Source organism: Anguilla rostrata, chromosome 9 (assembly GCF_018555375.3).
Source record: "Anguilla rostrata isolate EN2019 chromosome 9, ASM1855537v3, whole genome shotgun sequence".
NCBI classification, from domain to species: Eukaryota; Metazoa; Chordata; class Actinopteri; order Anguilliformes; family Anguillidae; genus Anguilla; species Anguilla rostrata.
Window position 1 is genome coordinate 12,403,663 of NC_057941.1, and position 25,619 is coordinate 12,429,281.

Below are 25,619 nucleotides of genomic sequence, written 5' to 3' on the forward strand. Positions count from 1 at the left end.
TGTGCATCAAAGTCGTGCTATCACACATGAGTGGTTTCCATGGCAATAGGGGTTGACACCATCAGCAGGACAGTTTGGTTTAAGTTTTCTACATCACTTGTCTTTAAAGCATTGCGTCTGACACTCCTTACAAATTTGATGATCACAGTCCATTACAGCAGTAAAGCCAGTGTCAGCCTACACTTCAGATGAATCATCTTCCTCTTCATTGCCTTTGAAATCATTTGCAACTGCCGCACTGCAGTAATGAAATGCAATATGCATGCAAGGATTTGCGTGATAATGCTTATATATAGGGGATCATCAATTGGGGCAGACCCAGTAAATCTGGTGAACAGAATATATATTAAAAAAAACAAACTGCTAGTGGAAAACAGAAATTGTGCCTGATTTCACAAGTGCCTTTGAGGCTGGGAATCCATATTAGTTAGTTAGACAATCTGAACATCTGTTTAGAACATTTATATCCATTGCTTCATAATACTTTGGGAATACCATAATACTTTGGGAGCCCTTGCTGTTGTTGCACCATTGAACAGAACAATAAAAAATAACTGATGACATGCTGGATGTACCTTTTTTTAAGTGTAATTAATTTTTTTTTTGACTGCTGTTGGTTCTTGGGAAAACATATAGACCTAATATATACAGTGGTGTCTGAAAGCATTTGGACAGTAACACATGTTTTGTTGTGTAGGCTATGTACTCCAGCACATTGAATTGGTAATGAAACAATGGAAGTTAGGTTACAGTGTAACCTGTCACCTCTAATTTGAAGGTATTTACATCCATATTTGGTGATCCTTATAGGAATTACAGCCTTTTGTATATATACGTGAAGAAAACAGTTAGCAGGACAAGTCATGTTCACATTGCTACCTTGGTGTCCATGAATTTTAGAATTACAGAATATGTGAGCAGGCTGTCTGGTCAAGCTGACTTCACCAAAGAAAGATTGTGTGCTTGCCAGAAACCCCCATACCCTACGCCAAAAAAAGAAGAAAGATGAACAACTCACATACATCTTATGTGTTCTCTGACATTTTATCAAGTTTGATTAATGCTAACATATTCATTTAAATCAGAAAATAACTGCTTGTGTGCAAACAACATGGAAGAGTGCAGGACATAGGTGAAGAAATACACTGAAGCATACGCAGCCAAAATCATTAAGTCAATGTTAATTCTTACTGTATTGCAATGGAAAACAAAATGTGCAATGGGAAGCATGTAATTCAATACTTTAATAAACATGGAGTTAATATAATATACCTTATTTGCTTTGGTTTTGCTGATGGTTTATTTCCACTCATAAAAACTAAATGTTTTTTTTTTTTTGCGCTAGGTCCGAGTTTGGTAACACACAGCTATATAAATCCTGTAAAAATATAACCTTTGCCTGTCTCCAGGTGTTAACACAGAGGTCATTGTGAGATATGACTTTGCGGAGGAATGGGAAACACATTATGGGATGGTCAGTTTCAGACGTGCAGATGCAGTGGATTACCGCCCTTTGGTTTCAGTTCCTGATGTTATATTTCCAACCTTTTTCACATTAAATACAGGAGGACCATGAGGCCTTGTGTTCAAAGTCTGGAACATCTGTTTTGTGTGGTTTGTTTTATGCAGTGATAACTTCTTTTGTCTAGACACGGCCTTTCATGGTTAAGTTTGACGGCTTCCTTTGTTGTGTGCGAGCGCACCCCTGTTTCAAATTGTCACGGGGCCTTGAGATGTTATCGTTTTGCATGGATCCATCTTTTGTCTAATCAAAGAAGCATGAGGACTGCAAATGGATTAATCCTCAGTTAAGATTTGAGTTCATGTCTTTTTTCATTGGGGATCTCTCCTCCAGATCTCCCCTCCAATCTCCTCCAGATTTGTATTTTCCCTCTCCAAGGACAAGTTTGCACAGGTTTAATATAAATGAAACCAGTAGGTCAAAATGTTTAGTCGCAGAAAATGTAAACCCCCTGGTTCCTTTGCGAGATCTGATTCTTCATTGCTCCGCGCTTTCCGGCGAGACACCACAGGGCTTTCCGACAGACATCAGAGACAAAAAAATTCTCTGACTCCTAGTTTGCATTTTTTAGCATTTAAAAACTTGTAATAGGTCTCGATTACTCTGAATTGGTTTGGGAGCAGGGGAAACACTGGAGAGAGGATGTATCATTAACAGCCTGCTCTGGTGTTGGGAAATTTGACCAGGGGTGTCGGGCCCTGCTCTACAAATCAAACCCAGGACTGTGGGAGAATCCCCAGTCATCATTACCGCTATGGATGTGGGTGAAGGGTGAGGTCATCAGAACACATACATGCTGTGGCTCCGAGCCTCAGCCATTCTTTTTATGCTTCTTTATTGCTGCTCGCCTCCCTCTAGGTCATCCGTTACACAACGCTTGGCAGTGATTCAGTAATTATAAGCTCATCAATGTATCTCAGATGATCTTAGAGTCGTTATTCAAAAAGCCCATTACTGTTTGCTCTTGGTATAAATATAATGCCGGTATCAATCACCGGCCCCCAGCAGGATTATGGTTGAAACTTGGAACACCCAAGCATGTCTGTGATGCTGTGAATATCGTTTATAGCTCCTGTTCAGATACGGTCTGGGATGCAAGGCCCACTCTGCCGCAAACAGATTTGAGTGCCCAGATGTATGCAAAGCAATCGGCATCACAGGATTAATGCCATTTGAAAGAAAGAGAGAAAGAGAAAGAAATGAAGTGAGAGAAGAGAAATCTGACTTATTGTTATCCAAATATTTCAAACATAAGAATTAGAGACAAGAACAGAAATCAAAACAAGAAAGCAAACAAAAAAGAAAGACAACCACAAAAGGAAAAACAAATAAAGAATTCAAATAGAGAGAGATTCCCCTTTATTTGACAGTTAAAGGAGACATAGAATTATTGTTATTCAAATATAAAATTGAGAGAAACCAATATAAATCAAAACAGGAAAATAAAACAGCCAACAAACAAAAAAGAACAGAGGGAGGGAGAGAGGGAGGGAGGGAGGGAGGGAGGGAGAGAGAGAGAGAGAGAGAGAGAGAGAGAGAGAGAGAGAGAGAGAGAGAGAGAGAGAGAGAGAGAGAGAGAGAGAGAGAGAGAGAGAGAGAGAGAGAGAGAGAGAGAGAGAGAGAGATTTCTTCTCAGCGAGCCCTGGCATTAGGGGAGCTTTCTTTCTGGAGGTCCAAGCCACGCTTACAGAATATCCCATTGGCTGTTAAAAACAGGGCCAGGTACAGCTGCCCCGCCTTCATAACTGATTAAGAGTCACAATTTCAGAAGAACGTCAAAGATTCGGCCATTAGTGACTAACCCCAACCTCACTGTAAAAAATAGTCTCATCAGAGCTAATTGTACAGTGGGCTTATTTTTTATAAGTGCTGTTACATGCTAGGCCAATTAAGCAAGCTTGGAAGCTTTTCAATTAAATAATAAATTGGATTGTTAGTGTGTTATTTTGGGCTTTAGACAAAAAAAGTTAATGCATTTCCAGATTGTTCCGCTGTTCCACTGTGCATTGTCCTTCCTGAGATCTATCAGCCTCTGGCTTCAAATCCCAGACCAGCCTCCTTTTCTTGGCATTTATTAAATCATATCCGCTACTGCAATAAGCACACGCGACCTTTTGTTAAAGACAAGCAGGAACTGGATGAAAAATATTTTAATTTGTGAAGATTTAGATAGGGAAGACAATGCCAGTGTAAGATTTAGTTTCTGAAAAATGCATAATTTTGCTCTACATTGAAACAAGTATCCTAGATCCTGATATAATAGATTGTAATCTTGGGCCCAGGGACCCACTAAGTATGCTGGTTTTTGTCAAAGCCTATTATCTTGATCAATTAATGTTGTTGAAACTGTGTGATTGTATGTTTAAACTTATTCTAATGTAACACAGGTTTGGCTTGTTGTTATTTGCTGTCCATTTTTATTAGAAGGATAAACCCCTTGAGATGAACCATCTCGTTTGTTTATTTTACATGAATGGTTTTAGGTAGATTTCCATAATCTCAGTAAGTAGGACCCAGTTGATTTCACCTGTCAGTTTGTAATATGATCAATTAAAAATGGAACATTCAATTAGAATTATTTGCCATATTTTACACACAGCACAGTAAGTTAGCCAGCAGCTATACCACCATGCACTCTGCTCCTGCCGACTGGCTGAAGCTAAGCAGGTGTGGGCTTGGTTAGTACTTGGATGGGAGACCACCAGGGAATACTGAGTTGCTGCTGGAAGTGGTGTTGGTGGGCCAGCAGGGGCAAATCTTCCCTCTGGTCAAATAAACCCCAATGCCCCAGTGCAGTGACGGGGACACTGTGCTGTAGGAGATGCCGTCTTTCGGATGAGACGCTAAACCGAGGTCCTGACTCACTGTGGTCATTAAAGATCCCATGACACTATTCGCAAAGAGTAGGGGGTTCCCCGGTGTCCTAGCTAAAATCCCAGATCTGGCTCTCGCAAAAACTTGCCACCTAATCATCCCCTGATTTAATTGGCTAAAAAAAGTTCTCTCCCTTCAGTGGAGCTCCTCAGTGGCCAACAATAGAGGATTGTGGTTGTACTGGGGAGCTCCCAGGTGTGAATGTGTATGAGTGTGAAGCAGGGCGTTCCTGCAAAAGAGCATCCGTGCTCAGCGAACCTACCCTGGGTAAATAAAATTTAAAGTAATAATCTCGAAGATTTTCATTAAAATAAATGTCTGTTAATTCACTATCTATCACCAAATTAGGTAACACAATGGTGATTGAGCCTATTATTATTAATTAATTTATATTATTATTATTATTATTATTTATGATTAAAGAACTGGGTGTCTGTGGCGACATTCCTGGGAAAAATCACAAGCGGCACATAGTTAGTGACGCGTTTGCCAACACCCATCAGTGGTTGGTCCGCCAGAGAGGGTAAACTGAGCTAACGCAACAGGCTCGCTCTTCAACTCACTTGTGTGTGAGCGGCGTACTGTTAATTCTGGCGTCTGCTAGCGTTACAATAACAGAGAAAAGGGGGGGAGGGTTATGGAACCCTAAAAGGTTTTTGTGTAACATGAGAGGTCATATTATGTGTTGATGTAGATTTCGTATTACATTTGATGACAATATAACGTTACTAAATTACATAGCCTAGCTATTTGCACAGCTAACGCTAGCTACCGGACCATGTCAAGAAAGGCAATCTAATGTCAGCTGACAATTAGAAAAAATGCTAAGCGCTACCGACTGGTACCAACCTCACAAAACGTCTCTCGAATGCAATGCTGCCTTGTTGCAACGTTGCAATGCAGCGAACTAAAGGTCATTTCAGATCAATGATTCGCAACGAGACTAGATGCAACTTGCAAAATTCCAAGATGTCTGATTGTAAACGTTCTAACTGCACTTGGTGATTTGACAAGGTGGGTCTTTTGAAACCCCAGGCAAAGGCTTCAGACGCTCTGCAGATAACCAGTTCACACCGCTGCAATTTTCTCTGCAACATTCTAAAACCGTTTTGTCTCGTTGTGAATCATTGATCTGAACTGGCCTTAACGTTACCGTTATTTACATTGCCATCAAGTTCATCAATATATTATAATGATCGGAATAAAGCCGTCTTTACACAGAGCATTAACCCCGGGGTATAGTTGGAGCAGACCCGGTCTGATTTCAGTGTAAAGATGTCAAGCCGGAGAAAACTAAATAAAAAATACGGCAGTATGGATTCGCGTTTTTATTTTATTACGCTTCCTCATATGTTCCTTCAGCCTTGATGCCCTTTTTTGATGAAATCTCCTTTGTTTTTGTTTTATTCTTCTTGTTATGATTGCTATTTTAACACCCAGTTCAGCTTTATTCTCGAACAGTTTAGCTAGCAAAACCAGATACACCAGGGGTAACATTTTGCAAGGCAGGGTTTCAAAAATATCACACAACAATCATTCACGAGAACGACAGTGTTTATTGTGCACGAGATACATAATTGCACGAGCCACAGCGAATCCCGCGGATTCGTCTCTGTAGTTGAATAATGTTCATACCGGGCAAAAGGTGGATAAAGAACGTCTGTGGAAATTGATCATCACTAATTCTACCCCAGGTCTGCTACAGCATTTTAACCCGGCTCGGCAGTGTAAAGACAGCTTAAGTTAGCCTAATGTTAGACAATGAATGAGTATGTACATAACGTTACTTTTATAACAACCATTTTTTATTCAGTAAATAGTAAGTGTTATAGTTGGCATGGCCCAGGTGCCAACTGACTGACGTCACACAGGCAACACTGGTTGGATTCGGTTGGATCTCTGGGAAGTGAGGTCCAAAAACACACCTGCAATTACTGCTTTTCGCCATTGGTACCGCCTAAGAGAACGAAACAGAAATCTTTGAGATTGTAACTTTAAATAAAAATAAATAAATAAAAAAAGTTAAAGAATACATTGGTCTAACTGATTGAAATTCCGGGGACCTTATACATAGCCATTTTTGGAATAATGTGACTTTGAGAGGGTAAATCGCCCTTCCACAGATTGTAAACGTGTTTAATTTTTAAGAACAATTACCAACTTGTTACAATACAGAGCATGTTATCATGGTTGGAACAAAATCCAGCATATACAGTGGGTCCCCAAGACCAGGGTTGAGAAACACTGTTCTAGTCCATGGATGTGCCCTGTGGTCTAGTATGAAATATGGACCATGTCTGTGTCAGTGATGGCCAGCAGCCCCAAAGGACAAGAAACAATTGGCTTCTCTGTAATGTCCCACTCCAAGCAGATGTTCAGTTCATTCTATTTCCTTGGAAGGATGAAGTCTAATGTGAGTCAGTCTGTCATTGCTGTAAACTCCTGGTCATTGTTTACAATTCTTTGAGTTAAAGTACATTTTTGCCTGAAGTACGGGCAGTGTGGCAGTATCAGATGCAGAACAGCAAGACAGCTCATGTGTGCAGCAGTTCATCTGAAGACCGGATGTGGTCAGGGTCAGAGCGAGAGTTTAGGGTTTAGGGCTTACGGAGGGTTTAGGGTTCAGGGATGTATGCCCTCTACCTATCCACACTCCCTCTGTGGTTCACCAGCTGTATTCACTTAGGATTGGGTTTGTTGTGTGTGAAGCTGTTATGGATTTGCCATAACAAAGGTAAATTGGACAGAGACAAGCAGGTTGGCAATGGAGCTGTGGATGACTGAGTGGACCAAGGGCCCTTGGAGAAAATAACAGCCCAGGTGGCAGGAGAGTTGACGGATGTTGGGAAAGGGGGTGGGGGGGAGAGTCTCGCTCTGCACCAGCAAGCATTATAAACTGCTTCCACTTCACTCGGGCGATGCTGGGAGAATGAGAGCCAGGGCGATTACCAGCCCAATGGAGCTGTAGGAGATAATAAGGCAGGACTGACAGACAAATAACTTGCAGCTTTCAGGATGCAGGTTTCAGGAGCCAGTGTATCCTGTCTGCCAGCAGGCAGTTCCTCCAAAAGCTCTTCTAATTTAGACAGTCTCTCTTGACATTTAAAGAGTTGGGTCTGAACCGAGACAATTCTGTCTGTAAAAATGAATTTTCCCTCAGTGGATACACCCAAGATCACTGTTTGTGCATTTCGCTTCTGGCAGAAGATGGGGGGGTGCAGAAACTATAAAAGACCTCTCTTTCCTTGTATCACAGTTCCTATCGACTTGCAACCATTCCGTTTAAAAGAAAAAAGCCTGCATGTGTACCTTAGCTCTTAAATAATCACTTGTGTTTCACGCCGATGGTGATGGTTAATGTCGGACTGAGCACGAGGCTCTTTGTGCCACCAAACTTACCCATTTCAGCAAACACCTGTTTTAATAGGATACGCACGTCTTGACACACTTAAAGGGAAACATCTGATAAAAGCATAAATAAATGAGATAAGCATGAGCACAGACGATATAGCAGACCCTGTAATTCATGACCCTTAGTTCCCGGAGCAGTCGAGATGTATGGCTAACTGCATAAGTCATGTCTTCCCGCTCAGTGTGAAATTGCGTAAAAGGCCCCAGGCCCGGCCATGTCTCCTGAGGCCTGACATCAAGGATTTCCCTTTTTTAGCCCCACATAATGAATGATTTTGGGATATTAACTCTCCTCCTGACCAAATTTGTAAATTGGACCTAATAATTTCAGTGTGCGACAACAGTACAAAGAATAAACTGGAAAGGAAAATCTGCCACTCACCGGGTAGCAGACTAACAGAATCAAGGCAGTTGTCTGTTTAGCCTAGCCTGTTGTCAGCGTCGGTTTGTTTCAATTTATGCAGAAGAATGTGACTGGCTATTTAGATATAGGACAGATCAGGAGGAGTGTGTTTCCTTTCAGGATTTATTTTCAAGAACAGGTTTTCATTACTTTTAAAATGCATATTGACTTGGGGCTTTTCTATCAATGTTGTTTCAGCTCTTGTATAATTTTTCTTACTAATTTATTCAATCCACAAAACATCAAAGGGAAAGCCTTTCAATTTAGTATCTTCAAATTAAAAGAAGATTTGTACGGGAGGCCAGAATGTAATAATTCTCTTTAACATGCTCAAGAGAATCCTGTGTATGATAATTGGAAAACCTATTACTGAGAACAAGCTATCTATTTAATGTGATTCGGTTCAGGAAAAATACATTATTTGGAGTTTGACTTCAACATGTTTCTGTCCATGATATATTTAAATCCACATTTTTAGAGAAAAAATAAAACACAAAATTTGTTTTTCATTTGTTGTTCATTCCTTTTTTAATTTATTTATTACTTTTTTAATTTTGAAAATGGAATACAGGTCAAGGTAAAAGAAGCATCTGTTGCAGAGGCTTGCGACTAATTTCAGCTTCTCAGGAATTATCATTAGCCTTTCTGAGAGTGGCTGCATTTTAGCTGAGACTTGTAAACTTTAATAGGAACAAAGGAGCACGTTAATGTGTGACTGAGCAACTCAAGCATGAACCATGCAGCAAGACTAAAATTTAGCTATGTTGTCATTTTCATGTGATCAAGGTTACTACAGTGTTTTACTCATTAAATCAAACACACAACGTGCCTCTTGTGGCCAAAGGGGAAATTAGCATGGTTTTCAAGCCCCTGGTAATCTGCTTTAATATCCACTTGAAGATTTTTACCTGTTGATGCTGGTTTTTAGGTTAGTTTATGCCTTTCACATTTCACATGCTATAGTATTTCTCAATGATAAAGGAGCCACCTGGACTGTATATTACACATGTCAAGTGGGGGCCAAGAGGGATTCCAGCATCTTGTGAAATGCTGTAAGATTTTCAAGCCCATGCACACAAGGCATGCATTCCAATTAAATCTGCTCTGAGTCACTTTTCACGGAAAACGGACCACAGACACGTCAAGGAAGACTCAGAAGACAAAAAGCAGGGAGCGAACGTTGGGCAGAGACAGGAAGTCGAGCATAGCAAATGACGCATACTTCTGACTCAGAGGATGCAAACGCACAAAGCAGAAATTCTGGAACAGTGCATTCATTCGGCACCGAAAATGAGAAGGATATGCCTTTTTTTTTCCTCAATGAAAAACATAATATTTTCTTTAGGAATATGAAGATGATTGTGTTTAGTTGCATTATATTTTGCATTCATGTTCCACATATTTGACATGTTCTTTTGCCCGTTCCCTTTGGCGTTACTGAACTTTTCTCAAGTGGCGGAATTTGCTTGAGGGAGCCATCAGGGATAAATTATTTTTCATTAACTTGACAGTTATTCCAACCAACCCAGATTGTGAAGTTTGCTCAAGGAAAGAGAGCCTTAAGCTGTCGCGGTCTTTAATGGGTCACATACTTCAAGCCTTCCTCAAAATGATTTCAATATTCCCCCATTAAAAGAATGAAAAGTCATGTCTGTTTCGACGGGCTGCATACAGCTAAAGGCTGTATAGAGTGGAGTCTGTGCAAAGTCTCAAGGAAACGGAGCATTGGCATGTCTGGGCACTTCACCTCAGGTGATTAATTATACCAAATGCTCTGCCGTTCCCTCACCTTTCACAATTATTCAGTCCCCTCTTTGCACTCCATGTTGAAACACTTACTTTGTCCCGTCTGTTGTGTGGTCCAAGCTTGAAGGTATATTTAGAAACCACAAACTTCGAGAAAGGATGCCCCTCTACTCGGAATGTCTGAGCTATATTTAAAATGTTAAATCGACTGACGCGAGCCCCACTTATCGTTTTCTTTGCGGCTCTGTGTTGGCCAGTGCCAGCATCAGAATAAACAAACATGACTTTGCACAAATGAGCTCTGCTGTGAAAGAAGGCCACAGAAATTAAGATGTGTTATGGAGTGCACATGCACACCGCAACATCTTTTAGCATGCATTAGTTTAACAATATTGTCATATAACTGTTAATAATGTTCCTGTTTACTGCAGAACAAAATGGGGTTGGTTCAGGCAGTAATCAGAGGAGGAATTGTTGCCCTCACATCAATATAAAATGTATAAGTTAGACACCATAGGTTAAACTGTCCACGGTCATGCAGCCATGGCAAGGAATGTCAATTTAAGCACAGTACAATATTTTTCCCTCCTGGAACACATTTTGTGTTGAGAGGCAGTTTTTTTTTTTTCTTTTTCTTTTTTGTAGCAAGACTGGCTTGTCTCCCATGAGACCTGCCACATACAATATGCTGGGGGTAGTTTCCTCTGCAAATACCAAGTCATTTTTATTCTTCCTTTCAATATCTTTCTATATGGGACCCACCAAACAGAGTTGAAACATCAATCGTGGAATGAGGACAGCAGCACCATGCAGCCCCAAACCATAAATGTCATATTCTGTCAACATTCAAAAGTCATACATACTATAACAGCAAAGCAGGGGCATCCAGTATAGATGGGAGGGCACTCAGGTTGTACAGGAGAACAATGATCAAACTGAAAGAAAAAAAACGTAGACTGAATTTTCCATTGAATTTTGTTTGTATAGCTTTTTCTTACCAGAGACACTCTCACAAAGGTAAAGTGCAAACAATGGGAAAACTGAAAAATACTGAGTCTCAACCGCCAAAAAAATAAATAAAATAAAATCTCCAAAGAGGGAAAAAACATTCAAACAAAAGAGTAATTCTGCCCGTTCATGGGACTGCTTTTTCAGCCCACTCCCATATCCAAACATCGTTTAAGTCTTGCTTGAAGCTACAATATGTTTATTTATTTTTTTAATACCACACTTGTCTGCTGAATTTTTCCCTGTCCTCTCATTTCGTTAATCTGCAATTTGCCTCTTCCACAAATTCAGATAACACTTCAAACATGTTTTTCATAAAACAAAGGTAAACATTCAGTGTCTGTGATTGATAAAGCTAATTTAAGCAAATTGCATAATGACTGGGCAGTGATATTGAACGTATTTAATTGGACTTAATCAATATAAACATTAACATTTCTCAGCTAAGCAATGAGTAAGTACTTTAAAGCCTGATTTTCTCACTTGGAAAGCAGGCCTACATTTGTAATGTAATTTGTGTTTAACAGGTATTTGAATTGTATTGCATTGGTTTAGTTCTCTTACCTCCTACACTTACCAGAGTACATCACATTTCAGCATTTAACAGACATTATTATCTAGAGTGACTTACACAGCTTACATTCTTTATTCAGAATCAATTTATACAGCCGGGTATTTTACTGAAGCAATTCAGGTTAAGTACCTTGCTCAATGGTAAAACAACAGTCCACTACCTGTGAATCAAACCTATAACCTTGGAGGGTATAACAAGTCCAGCTCCCTAACCATAGTGCTACACATTTTGTCCTGCACCTAAAGCCATTGGCTTGAGTCCCACATTATTCCATTTGCATCACAAGACTCAATGACTCAAAGGTGAATTTGATGTCTTGGGTCAATTCAAATAAAAGGAACAAAAACATTTTTTAAATTATTTTTTAGTTTTCCCTATGGGACCACATCCCATCTTTGTTTGTTGTCATTTTCAAAATGACAACAACTACGCTACTCGTAGAGCAAATTACATAAATTATATATATATATGTACTCCAGCTCCACCTGTGTGCTGTGTATGTTGAATTATGCTCCAGGTCTGTGCTCTTACACAACATTGTTCTGTGGTGGGGGGGAAATTCAAACAAACTAAAACAAAAAAATCCCTTCTCATGGACTAAACAAAACATATCACATTTATTGTTCACAACAAGGACACAAAGACGTTGCAAAATCTTTTCAAGATGAATGTGTCTCCTCCCTGGGCTGGAAGTGTGTCATATTAGGGCGATTACTCACCCCTTCAAGGCCTTAGTGTCTTGTCTAGTTCACTTAAGTTTGATGTGGAAAGAGGGAATGTATGGGAAATGCATCTGAGTGTGCCTAAATTTGGAAACTCTTAATACAAACCTTTATCACCTAAAGGCCAAAAGTTGAGGTGCTGCATCCCTTTCCTCCTCCTTTGCACTTTTTACTATTATTCCATGTTGCATTACTCACCCTCTCTCTCTCTCTCTATCTATCTCTCTCTCTCTCTCTCTCTCTCTCTCTCTCTCTCTCTCTCTCTCTTTCTTTCTCTCTTTGTCTCTCTCCTACCCCAGTAGATTAATAGCAGTGCCGTGCATATGCTTTTTTTTCCATCTGTGAGATTTCATTCAGTCTTGGAGATCCTGCCTTGCCTAATTAAAGTGGAATGTCACAACATTTCCTTAATTTCCAAAACCCAGGGGGCATTAAGGAAACAAGATCCATTTCCCCGATAATCTAAATTAGATCACATACTCAAAGAGGCAGGCCAAACCGCCATCGTCTGGGGAGGGCGGAAATGCAAAGAAAAACGGCAATGTGAAAAAAATGTAACGTGAGAACGGGTCCGTGTCACTTCCATAATGGTATATGGGGAAAAAAGCATAACATTCGGTGTCTGAGTGTCAAAATCCATCCATGAATGTTATTTAACCTTTTTATGTCACACTCCTCCATTGGGCCAGTCAAAACAGTGTGCAATAATATATTCAATGACTGAAGTGCTCTCTCAACGCGGAGCTATAACTGAGGCTAAAAATGCAGACTGGCATCTTCGGGAATAGAGTAAGGCTACAAAGAAAGGCTACACTTTATGGGCTATCAAATTTCTGCTTGACCAGAAAATGACATTCTTCTCCTGCTGTCTGGCCCACCATTCCCCTTCCTGCCATGTTGACATTTCTCCTGTTGTGCCAGTAATTCACAATCAAACAGCAGTGTTTACCCTGAATGCTTTCATTGGACTCCCCCACCCCCGAAAAGACAGGGCAGCAGAATCATAATTCACTTGTGAAAGTGGAGGAATATGACAGTTTTTTTTTTTTTCTGCCCTGGTTGCCTCACACACTCAAACACCAAATCAGCACTTGACTGATCACATGGAAGGGAGGCAGGGATGAATTTCGACCCTAACCATTTTCTGTGTAGTGGCTGTATTCATTTGAAAGTTCAAAATAATAATAATAATAATAATTCGATTACAATAATATACAATACTTTTGCTTAGATTCCATAAAAATAGCTTCACCGCCAGTGTATCAGCTAACTTTGCCTCGGTGCTGCATGCAGGTGCTCCCTTTTTTATTTATTTTTATTGTTATTATCATTGACAAAGACAGATTGGAAAGTCCAGTAATAAAATGAAAGCACGGCAACATGCAATTCTGAGGAAAAATGCAAAATCATGCATTTAATATTCATGGTTAAAGACAGATGTTGATTTAGTCCAGGTCTATATAATGCTCACTTCGCAAAATATGAACTTCTTGACGTCCCTCTTTTCAAGTATAGGTATTATCGGGACCCGCCATTATCAGTAAGCACCTCCTTTTCCAGTATCATGTTGGGTATCAATGTCTTCTACATGGAGACATTGCAAACCTTATGTCTCCATAAAATGTCTGGGCAAATGCTGAATTCTTCCTGTTTGAGGTCATAGCATACGCACCCAAATGGGGGGCGGGGGGCAGTATGCACCACAGCTTGTCATATCCCAGCATTGAATGATTAATTATAAGGCTTGTTCTAACCATGGCCAATTACTCAAACAGCGTTGGTGTCATCTCAACTTCTAATTATTGTGAATAGATGTGCAGAAAAAAAAAAAAAAAAACTTTCCTCAGAAAAAAGTGGCTGGTTCAAAATATCACTTCTCTTGTTCACATAAATAAAACAGGAATTTTAAAAAAGAATAAATATTGAGCATTTTTCATTCCTCCCTTTCTCAGTTTTTTTTTTTTTAATCCACAATAATTGCTAATGCCCGCTTTCCCCAAAATGATGAGTATTCTCTCTGTTTTCATGAGGTCAGACATATTATCCCACAACTAAATTAGACAAAAGGCAATTATTTTGCTCATTATAGTACACCATTGTGAATTACTACATTAAACAAAGGATGGATGGATATTTGCATAAAGGGTATCGTATCGTGCAGGGGTGTGCTTTCTCCTCAGGTTCAAAACAAAATAAAAAAATTGTGATACCATGTGAGTTTTTCATCTCATGCAAACCCTTGCATGTTTGCAGTAGGCCACAGCATAACGAGCCCTGTGGAAGCTATTTTAGATCACAGCAATCACAATGTAGATGAGGAACACTCCCATTCTTTTCCTGTATTGAATTTTACGATTCTTCCAGGAAGGGGTTTACCACACTGCCTGTGCACTGCAAAAATAAGTCAATAAAAGACTCTCCCCACTAAGAACACATTCTTTGTCCGGATGAATTCAGATGCTCACAGTGGCAAGGGCATGTTTCAGTACAATTTAGTCACAGGGACCTCTTTTTCATTTTCAACCTTAAACTCGGCAGTGAAGGCAACCAATCATGTGGGCTCGGAGTCTGAGTACCGCTGCAACTCTGCACGATGTGTTTAACTTTTTCCATACCAGTGGATTTCTGGGTAAGTAATAATAGTCTGTGGTTCCCAGATTTCTCACACATATTTCACCCCTGCAGAATGTTATGGCTCAATTTTGAGAAGACAGGGATGCCCCCAACCTACCCCTAATAGGTCTAGCTTTCCCTTCATGTCCCCCCAGTTCAGGAAGAGTCTTGGCATGCTGTGTAGCAGGCTGCAACAAAATGCTCAGCTAACATCTCTGAAGTTTGCCTCCAGAAGTTGTGCACAACATATGGTTCTTGTTGTAGAGTTAGAAAACAGTAGTTTGATGATCACATTGCTTGCACATAGTAAATTAATTCTTAAAACCTTTCCAAAAACAACATCAATCCACTTCAATTTCACTCACCATGAAAAACACATCCAGCCTCCCCCTATAAAGCAACACTGAAAATAACAAAAGGAAGGAAGTAGTTTACATGGTTTGATGACCATTGGTAAACATACTGGGATAAACATCTGTGCACAAAATAGCTATTGATGAGGAATATGCTTATTAGATGGGCCATGATGTCTTTCATATGCTGACAAAGTCTTCTGTCTTGTCCTTGTTTGACATTTTTGAATGGAGAAAAACACAACAAACAAAAAAAAACTTCCATCCCACAATGACAAACAAACAGAACTGGGCTGTTATGTCTGGGACAGTCATCTGCATTTCCTTGTAAAGCATATAAACCTAGCAAGCTACAGCACAACTAATAATCAATTTCACTGATGGCTCCAAAATAATGTGCAATATAATAATCATTCATGATACATGCAGGCAACAGACAATATATGACACAGACAGGTATAAATAATCAAGAGGAGTGGCTATGTACTCTGTTCTCAAATGGATTCTGCCTCTTTCACCCACACAAGATGGTTCAGCAGCAGTTTTTCACCAAAGGTAGTCCTTGAAGTAATAATCTCGAAGATTTTCATTAAAATAAATGTCTGTTAAGTCACTATCTATCGCCGAATTAGGTAACACAATGATGATTGAGCCTATTATTATATTAATTTTTATTATTATATTAATAATTAATAATTAAAGAACTGGGTGTCAGTGGCGACATTCCCAGAAAAAAATCACAAGTGGCGCATAGTTAGTGACGCGTTTTCCATCACCCATCAGTGGTTGGTCCACCAGAGAGGGTAGGCGGAACTAACGCAACAGGCTTGCTGTTCAACTCACTTGTGTGTGAGCGGCATACTGTTTTCTCCGGTGTCTGCTAGCGTTACAATAACAGAGAAGGGGGGTGGGGGGTGTTATGGAACCCTAAACAGTTTCTGTGTAACATGAGGTCATATTATTTGTTGATGGAGATTTCTCATTACATTTGATGACAATGTAACATTACTAAATTACATAGCCATTTGCACAGCTAACGCTAGCTACTGGACCATGTCAAGAAAGGCAACATTAGTTTAGACAATGTTGCACACAGTATCCATATCTCATATCAGGTAACCTTGCGTTAGCTAGCTAGCTAATGTAATTAACACAATCTAATGTCAGCTAACAATTAGAAAAAATGCTACCGACTGGTACTGACCTCGCAAACCGTCTCTTGAATGCAATGCTACCTTGTTGCAACGTAGCTAACTAAAGGCCAGTTCAGATCAATGATTCGCAACGAGACTGGATGCAACTTGCAAAATTCCAAGACGTCTGATTGTAAACGTTGTAAAACTGCACTTACGATTTGACAAGGTGGGTCTTTTGAGACCTCAGGCAACGGCTTCAGACGCTCTGCAACTAACCAGCTCACACCACTGCTATTTTCTCTGCAACATTCTAAAACTGTTTTGTCTCGTTGCGAATCATTGATCTGAACTGGCCTTAACGTTACCGTTATTTACATTGCCATCAAGTTCATAATGATCGGAATAAAGCCGAGGTATAGGTAGAGCAGAGCCGGGTCTGATTTCTGTGAAAAGATGTCAAGCCGGAGAAAACTAAATACAAGAATACGGCAGTATGGATTAGCGTTGTTATTATTTTATTACGCTTCCTCATGTGTTCCTTCAGCATTGATGTCCTTTTTTGATTAAATCTCCTTTGTTTTTGTTTTATTCTTCTTGTTCTGATTGCTAATTTAACACCCAGCTCAGCTTTATCCTCAAACAGTTTAGCTAGCAAAACCAGAAACACCAGGGGTAATATTTTGCAAGGCAGTTGTTTCAAAAATATAACACAACAATCATTCACGAAAAAGACTGTTTATTGTGCACAAGATACATAAATACACGAGCCACAGCGAATCCCGCAAATTCTTCTCTGCAGCGTAAAGATGTTCATACCGGGCAAAAGGTGGATAAAGAACGTTAGTGGAAATTGATCATCACTAATTCTACCCCAGGTCTGCTACAGCATTTTAACCCGGCTCGGCAGTGTAAAGACAGTTTAAGTTAGCCTAATGTTGGACAACGAATGAGTATGTGCATAACGTTACTTTTATAACAACCATTTTTTATTCAGTAAATAGTAAGTGTTATAGTTGGCGTGGCCCAGGTGCCAACTGACTGATGTCACACAGGCGACACTGGTTGGATCCGGTTGGATCTATGGGAAGTGAGGTCCAAAAACAAAACCTGCAATTACCGCTTCTCGCCATTGGTACTGCCAAAGAGAACGAAACGGAAATCTTCGAGATTGTAACTTTAAAAAGAAATATAATCACATAATGACCCGGTTCTCCGCACTCCACCTAATATATGACTGTGCCATTCATCGTTTACCAGTTTGACAAACTAAAATCTAATTTCTGTTTGACTCTGCACCACTCTCTACATCCCAGTGAATGCCTTTTGAAACCTGTTCCACGGCGAGTTTGATGACATCATTCAATATGACTTCTTGCATTAACACCAGCCTCAGGCTACAGGCAAAACATTTCCGATTGGGAGATTGACAGTCAAGGGGATGCTCAGTTCTATCAATGCATCGGGAAATCGCAAAATTTTTGTTAAACAAAGAACTGCAAAGGAGGAATGCTTAATGGGATCTAAGGTCACATCTCATCAAAATTCAAATATAGCCATAATGTTAGATGTCCAAAAGTCAAAGTGCTTTATTATTTTGACCTTAATTCCCCTCCCATAAGTGCTGATTAAAACTGCACGATCCTTTGCTTTCACAGAATAATATCAGGATGCCCTTCTTTAATTTAAAATGTTTACTTTGCAGCTAATAGCATGAAATCTATCTCCTGGCAGCACCGGCCAAGGTTAGTTTATTGGCTAGGCACACTAATTGCAAGATAAAGTCATTCAAGTGCACAGCCAGGCCCAAGAACCCATTCGTCTTTCACTGATACTGAAGCAAGATATGGGTAAAAAAAAAAAAAAATCATCTGAAGGATTTAGCATGTTTAAGAGCGCTCCGATTATAGTTTGCCTCACATGTTTTAAAGAAGTGGAAGCACAGTGCAAACGCAAAACAAATCCCTAACTTGGCAGTACCTTAATCTCTCAGAAATGGCTTTTATATCCTAATACATTTTTTTTCTCTGAGGATTAAGGACTGCACATTGGATCCGGTGTTGGAAACACATTTTCCCCTACTCCTTCTTTTGATTAAATCGACTTAAATCCCACTTTTGATATTAGCTTGTCGTCTTATAAACAGAAAACAGGTTTTCCTATTTTGTTAAAGTGAAGGATTTTGAAGTGTGCTGAAAAGCCAAGACCATAAAGGTTAATTGGAGAATCCTTGAAATCACTCAGATGTTGAGATAGTGGTATTTTGCTTTGACGTGTGGTCGTACGTGACAAGCTGTGATTAAAGTCATGGCATTTAAAACGCGTTGAACTACACTGAGTATGGAAACATAAAGGATATTCTCACAGAAGATACATACATATACAGCAGAATATCCATACCTTAGAAACAATCTACCCACATACCTTGCAAATTAGGCTGCGCTGTGTAAAGCAGGCAGTTGTTTCCCCAAATTAACAAATCTTTATAGGCTCGGTCCAAAATATTCGCCAGAAAGTTTCCATCTCTAGCGGCTGTAGGAAACACAGTCCAGCATGATCTGAACAGGCCCTGAATCTATGCTACCCACCAGAACATTGAACCACATCACACTGCATGCAACACTCCAAATCTCTTCACATCCCTGGAAAAAGGTATAATTGAAATTCTGGCCTTCACTGTGTTAAGTCTTTGTTGCCTACCTTTTAACTTTTAAAAAAGGTTTTTTTTTTTTTCCAAACTCAAGTTATGGGTGTTCCCAACCATAAATTCATTCAGTGAAAATACAGTAGGCTCTCAGCAATGTAATCATCCTAGAAAAGAGACAAGTGCCTGGTTGAAGGACCAAAGCATTCTGGTATAAATGGTCCATAAAATTTTTGTGTCGTTGGATGACATTGCATAATGTACAGTGTGCGTCACTGATTTATGTGCTATCCTCTCAAACATAACACACCATTATATAATGATGCAAAGCTCCCATATCCAGTATTAACATTCCATTTAAAAGATTTATGTGTGTGACAAGTTAATGAAATCACCAATGGTGACTCAGCTTAGGTGATTTACATATTTCTTATGGGACTGTCTGTCTCTAATTGTATTTTGAGGCCCTTTGTTTTGCACATATAAAAGGCGTTGCCACCACCATTTTCAGTTCTATATATTTGCAACTGGCATGATTAATGTTTTGGTTTTTGTCATTCTAATATGTTACACGCCAAATTTAAACACAAAAAGAAGCCTTGCTTTCTGATGGGTCATTTGTAATGTGATTGTTTAAGACTCTTGTGATTGTTGTGTCTACTGCATCTATCTATCTATCTATCTATCTATCTATCTATCTATCTATCTATCTATCTATCTATCTGTCTGCCTGTCTGTCTATCTATTTGTCTGTCTATCTACACTATCTATCTATCTATCTATCTATCTATTTGCAATGTGGCTTTTCAAATAATTAAGCTGGTATTTAACCTACATGAACATTTGCTAATCTCTCTAAACACTGTTCATTATGAAAGTCAACAAGGAATTAATTTATTTTTATATTATTATTATTATTATTATTATTATTATTGTGATCCGAACAGATTTTGATGTGGAGCCATGGACTAAAAATAGCATTTTTTCCCCATCATTTAGCAGTTCCAGTGATGCATTGCTGCCACCTCATGATAGGCACCGAATGTAACTTCAAGACAGAGAGTAGCAATTTACAGGACATCTGTTGCTGTTATACAATGGGACGACTTTCAAATTGTTGGGTGGTCCAGCTCTTAATTATAGGGATTAGTAAGTAACAGGGGCATTTTGACTCGTCAATAAAACGGAAGCAGCTGCGGACATGGAAACATAATAATTACCACAATGGGGACTGTTATTCGCAGGTGCCCACTGACCGCCTTCTCCCTCATTTACTTCCAAGCGTGCTCCAAAGAAAAAAAAATCAGCAGACTGCTCTTGCGTTCATCTGTACAGTAGGCTGTAATAACATCCCAGCAATCAAGGGCACTTCAAATCAATGTTATCAAATTCAATGCTTCAGAGTTAGGATGAGGTCAGTTATGCTCACTGCAGCATATAACCATTTTGTCCCTCTATCAAACAAATTTGCGTCAGTATCAGAGGGTGCAATTACAGCATGTTACCAGACTGACCTTGATCTCTGTCCTCTGACTAGATCCTAGTTAGAATGACCTGTCAAACGAATGAAGACTAATTCACACATCCATGATAGCTATTAAATAAACCCAATTCACTCCAGCTTATTGCGCTCCAGCTCCATTTCCTCCAGACCAACATGCGAAACAGACTCGGTGATAATAGAACATTTTTACTAAATCTTTTGAATATAAATCATGAGTGAGAGAGAAAAAAAGGTGGTTAACATTGGATAATGACTTTGCCTATGTCGCTGAATAAATGAGCTGAACAAATGGAAACGAGCAGTTGATTTAGGAATTCAACACATGAGAAACCCTGCTTAACGCATTTACTGTAAGAACAATTTAATACAGGCCTTTGCCTGCTCTTTGCTCTGTATAAAATGGCTATGGATGCACATCCCTATGTGTAGAATCAACCATATTCATCAATTAATGCTTAAAGTACTCACAAATGGCATGATATAGCGAGTAATTGCTACTTATACAGAATATGTGTGCTCTATTGCTTTGACAGCCTTGTCTTGTGGGCCCCTGGATTATTACAAATTTCTTGGATGGTAACAATCCCACAGCTACTTCGACCCCCCACCAACACACACACACACGCACACACGCACACACGCACACACATACACTGCCAGAGGAGAATGAGAATATTTGGTGGTTAGAAGGGGTGAAGTTACTTTCAACCTCCCGCCTACTATGAAGGTGGACCAGCTCCTTAAATTACCAAGTGCCCCCCAGGCTCCATAAATTACATTTTCTGATGTTAATTGTCTCTCAGCTCTGCATTTAGACATTTTTATGGAGTGAGGCCACGTGCCCACCTGGCCTGTCACCATGTTGCATTACCGAGCTGCAAATGGTGACCCTCCCTCGAGTTTCCCAGAATACAAATCACATGATCAAACTAAGAACAATTCAACACAATAAGACCCCGAGAGCATTCCATTTGCATTCCATGAAAAATTCATAAGAAATTCTGAACTGATAATTATGCCTTTCCGGTTTTCTGTCAATTAATTTTGATTAAAATAGCTGGGGAGATTTGCAATGGTCCATCGCTGGACTGAAATAGAAACTGAAGGTGAAAAATAAGTATGCCTTGGGAAAAAAGCAAAGGGAATCACCATTGTTGTTTTTATCTCCTTCATTCAGTCTTGCAGCTACCTGGGAACACAGCGGATACCTCTTGACATTCTGATTTTGCAGAGTGGAAGCTCCCCCCACTTTGCGTATCCTGAAAACCTGAAGGTAAGAAATCCTGATTATCAATGTCGTTTTTCTTTTTCTAATAACAGGAGCAATTAAAAATCTGTCATTCAAGCACACCTGTTCACAGCATGCTGACTCCTGAAGCATATCACACTGGTGAAGCATAGTCGAGGAAGCAAAACATGCAGCATGTTGTATGTTGTCACTGCTGATGAAGTGCTCAATTCTTTTTTTAATTTAAATAAAAAGTTATGGACATATTCATTTGTGGTTAGCTTTGATGCTTGAATCAACATCTAACTTTTTTTCTTTGTTGGTTGCCTGCATATAATCCCATACAAATACATACATGTATACATTTGCAAGAAAAAGTCTGAGAACCGTTTGGACTTACTTGCATTATTACTCATGAAATGTGGTCTGATCTTCATCTAAGTCACAATAATAGACAAACACAATCTGCTAAAACCAATAAAACACATTTCATTTCCTTATTGACCACATAGTCTAAACATTCACAGTTCAGGCCGGAAAACGTATGTGAACCCTTGTATTTTGGTAGGACCCCTTTGGCAGCAATAACCTCTACCAAGTGTTTCCTATAGCTGCCGGTCCGACTTGCAAAATGGTTAGGAGGAATTCTAGCCCATTCCTCCTCACAAAACTGCTTCAGTTCATTGATATGTCTTGGATTTCTCGCATGAACAGCCCTCTTCATTTCTTGCATGACCAGCCCTCTTCAGGTCATGCCACAACACCTCAACTGGGCTAAGTCTGGACTTAGCCATTCCAAAACATGCATTGTCTTCTGTTCAAACCATTCTGTTGTTGATTTACGCACATGTTTTGGGTCATTGTCTTGTGGCATCACCCAACTTTTATTAAGCTTCAGGTGACTGACTGCTACCCTGACAATCTCTTGTAAATGTTTTGATACAATTTTGAATTATTTGTTCCCTCAATGATTGCAAGCTGTTCAGCAGGAAAGCAGCCCCAAACCATGATGCACCTTGTGGAAGGAATTAAAAATATGTTATTATGGTGCACTCTATAGATATGACTATTGTTTTAGGTTTTTAGTTTAAAAACAATAAATAAAAAAATCAGGGAATTTATCAAAGATTATTTTCAATATTAAAAACTTGAGAGAAATTGGTTGGAGAAATAGTCATATGAAAAAAAAAAATCTTGGTAAAAATCGTATTGTGGCATTTGGTCTGCCGGAAAAGCAGATTGGTCCTGGCTGCGCCGGCTGGTGGAGAGAGCATACACACCTGGGCTGCGTTAGCTAATCAGCCCAGGTGCTTAAAGGTGTGCTGCTCTCCACAGTTTGGGGCTGAGACCGGGAGCTGACACTGAGAGCAAGTTTCTTTATTTGAGTTGCATTTAATTTCAGTTGTGTTTCTTTTAAAAATAACGAAAAGTGAACTCCACTGAAAAGTTGGAGGAGCTGGTCTGCTGGAAAGCAGTCCGGCTACAGAGCGAGGAACTTAAATAGTTGTCGCTCTGTTTTACTTTCTTTTGATTTTGTTATTTTAGCTTGTTGTTTTAGTTTATTGTTTTTGCCCAGAGCCCGTAAGAGGGAAGGGTGAAGGTGTCCGTTTATAGCCATCCTGTGGCTAGCTGAATCACCACAGTGCTCTAGTACATAGCAATTGTTGCTAATCACTACTGAGTCTGTCAAGCTTTCTTTCGAAATAATTACTTTCGATGAGGATTGTAACTAAAATGAGGAGTAACCGATCTGTATATCAAAAATAAAAACAATGGTTAAATGGCGCACTTAGGGAGCAAACATTAACTAATCATTTTTGCATGTCACATAGATTAGGTAAAGAATAAGAATAAATATTATGTTTTTATATACAATTTTATGTTCACTAAAATTGTTAGCTAGTTACTCAGCAATGCACAGACAGTTCTGTTACATTATGACTGTTCGATTAGTATTTATTTCCACTGACAGCAGATGAGGCTCCTCTCATTTACATTGAGAGCGATAACATTATGTGTCAGCATTTTCCTTATTCCTCATGTCATTAAGACAACCCTGGACTGCATACTGGAATCCCTACTGTTGGATGAGATAAGAGATCCCTGCCTCCAAAAGTGGTCATTGTTAGTCAATGGTAACCTGGCAAGAAGGACGGCCATCACTAGCTAGCTATGTTAACATAAATGAAACTTTTGTTCTCGTCAACTTGGATTGTTACCATATTCATAGCCATGAAAACAGGCTTTTGATTCAATGATAGGAGAATGAAAGTGGCATCTGGCAACCTTGACTACATAGCACCATTAACATGTGAGATTTGATAAATTATTTGCATAAAAAGAGTGGTTTTAAATTGAGATGCCATGGGCAATATAGGATTATCTGGTGACTGGACTGGTAGAAAAAACAGAACTGAGGACTCCGTAGATGTGGGCTGTGGGTCAAAAATAATTAGGTCTTTTGGACTCAACCATCCTTATGTACCCTAAGTAAACTACATGCTGTAAGCCTGTATAAAGGATACATTCATTTAGATTCCGGATTGACTACTATATTAGTAAGCAAAAATTATTTTTCCCCTCTTATAATAGCGCCTACAAACTAATTTCCAGATATAGACAATCTTGTGAAAAAAACAATGGGATGCAAGAGGGGTTATCTATTGTATAATAAACCTGTATAATTAGAAAAAAAACTGAGGGTAGTGAAAAAAACACCATAGGGTTCAAGGAGATAAAAATACTGTAGCTAATTGGTTTCATGATTTTACAATTCATAAGATGCTATTGCATTGTATTGTAGTCCATCTTGAACATATAGTAGGTGCAGTGATGGCCATGATTTTGTTGTACTGTCAATTTTGAGAAATTCATTCATTCATACTTTGTACTTCATACTTCTGCTTGGGAAAATTTATCATAATTAGAAATTATGGAAACCGTTTATTAAATCCAGGCCAATAGCTGTCAGCAACTGAGTATATTGTTTAAACATTGAAAACATGTAACGTTTGTCAAAATGCATACTTGAACCCACAATAATTTTATGGATCTGAATCTGGAAATTTTTTCATTTCAGTACAAATGTTTATTTCGTTTGTATAACTGACCAATACTTACTGGCTTCCTGTGTTGAGAAAATCCTTTAAGCCAATCCTCAGGTGTGAAATTAGTGCAGTACTATACATTCTACTACTCTACTACAGTGAACAAATGAAATGAAGATTATTAGTTATTAAAGATTATTTTTACTTGCTTTAAATCTTTACACTTTCAAAATTTGAGCCGCATAGAATGCAGAGGAAAGCTGACATTACAGTCTCAAAGACCGGATTGATTGAACATGCAGCCATGGCATGAGCCTGAACCGCCGAGATCTTAGCCATGACTTGTCATGAGGACGCATCGCAGTCCCCGGTGTGATGATCTCAGAGCAATGCAGCTCTAATACCGCTTTAAAGAACATTCCAGTGACTCAGGGCTCCGCTGTGAAAGACTGCGCGGGGTGGGCAGGGTCACAATAGCTCCGAGGTTTCGGGGTCAATGGCGCGGAACCGTATACCTCCGCACAGCGTGACGTGTCTGCGCCGCTACGGATGCCTTCTCTCGGAGCGGCGGCCATCAAACACGGCAGCTCAGACTCGAGCGGGGAAGCCGCCTCCCTGTTGTCGCTCTTTGATGGATGCCTGCCGCTCCCTTATCCCCGTAGCCTCGTTTAAAGCAGGGAGGTGCAGCAGGACACAATAACCTTGATCATTCCGAAAAGAGAGCCCCATATGGGGATTCTCCCACCGGTTTGAGATTCTTTGCCCCAGGTAATATCTCAAGTACCGTAATGACTCAATTTACTTTTTTTTCCCCCCTCTCCTCTCCGACTGGATCAT

The 25,619-nt window shown here is 39.6% G+C and overlaps 1 long non-coding RNA gene across 1 annotated transcript in view; it reads left to right on the forward strand.

Moving 5' to 3' along the window:
- LOC135262519 (uncharacterized) overlaps positions 1-25,619 on the forward strand; it is an 81,538-nt gene that overhangs the window by 7,930 nt on the left and 47,989 nt on the right. The window contains exon 2 of the long non-coding RNA XR_010332239.1: positions 21,685-21,780. This is a non-coding gene — a long non-coding RNA (uncharacterized LOC135262519). The remainder of the gene's footprint in view (positions 1-21,684; positions 21,781-25,619) is intronic.